The sequence below is a fragment of the Nematolebias whitei genome, unplaced genomic scaffold, assembly GCF_014905685.2.
Source record: "Nematolebias whitei isolate Nwh7 unplaced genomic scaffold, NemWhi1 Nwh_scaf_461, whole genome shotgun sequence".
In the NCBI taxonomy this organism is placed as follows: Eukaryota; Metazoa; Chordata; class Actinopteri; order Cyprinodontiformes; family Rivulidae; genus Nematolebias; species Nematolebias whitei.
Genome location: NW_023619006.1, coordinates 15,596 through 16,714, shown reverse-complemented (window position 1 = coordinate 16,714; position 1,119 = coordinate 15,596). Strand labels below are relative to the sequence as shown.

The following is a 1,119-nucleotide window of genomic DNA, read 5'->3' as shown; positions in this document are numbered from 1 at the left end:
TTTTTTTGTAGTATTTCAAACTTGACATTCTTCTATTTGCTTTTAACAAAAAAGGGACTTGCAAAAGTATGGTACATTTTACTTTTTTAAAACTAAGTTTTTTTATATCAGACTGAAAGAGAAGATTTGTTTACATCAGAATCTTTACAGTTATTAGACAGTTATAAATAACTTGATAAGACCTGAGCTCATCCCTGGGTGGATTAGAACCACCAACCTTTAGGTTAACAGCCGAACGCGCTGACCGATTGCGCCACAGAGACATGGGTTTTAAAAACTTTGTGAGTCTGCGCATGCTTTTTATTTTTTAGGTATATCAGTTTTTTTGTAGTATTTCAAACTTGGCATTCTTCTATTTGCTTTTAACAAAAAAGGACTTGCAAAAGTTTGGTACATTCCACTTTTTTAAAACTAAGTTTTTTTTCGTCAGACTGAAAGAGAAGAGTTTTTTACATTAGAATCTTTACAGTTATTAGACAGTTATAAATAACTTGATAAGACCTGAGCTCGTCCCTGGGTGGATTTGAACCACCAACCTTTCATTTAACAGCAGAACTCGCTAACCGTTTGCGGCACAGAGACAAGGGTCACATAAAATTTGTGAGCCTGCGTGTGCTTTTTTTTGTTTATGTATGTCAGGTTTTTTTTCATATTTCAAACGTGGCATTTTTGTATTTGCTTGGAAAAAAAGGGACTTGCAACAGTTTGGTGACATTCACTTTTTGAAAGCAAGTTTTTTTTCGTCAGACTGAAAGAGAAGAATGTTATACATCAGACTGGATAAAATTGTTTGACAGTTAAACACTACACTTTAAGACCTTTGCTAGGTGGATTTGAACCAACAACCTTTCGGTTAACATCCGAACGCGCTGACCGATTGCACCACAGTGATGTGGGTTACAAAATCTTTGTGAATCTGCGCATGCTTTTTTTGTTTTTAGGTATATCAGTTTTTTTGTAGTATTTCAAACTTGGCATTCTTCTATTTGCTTTTAACAAAAAAGGACTTGCAAAAGTTTGGTACATTCCATGTTTTTAAAACTAAGTTTTTTTTCGTCAGACTGAAAGAGAAGAGTTTTTTACATTAGAATCTTTACAGTTATTAGACAGTTATAAATA

The 1,119-nt window shown here is 33.6% G+C and overlaps 1 non-coding gene across 1 annotated transcript; it reads right to left on the bottom strand.

Moving 5' to 3' along the window:
* Nucleotides 1-189: 189 nt before the first annotated feature.
* On the bottom strand, nt 190-263 carry trnan-guu. The gene has a single exon. It is a non-coding gene; the product is annotated as a tRNA-Asn (tRNA).
* Between the last annotated feature and the right edge of the window lie 856 nt (nt 264-1,119).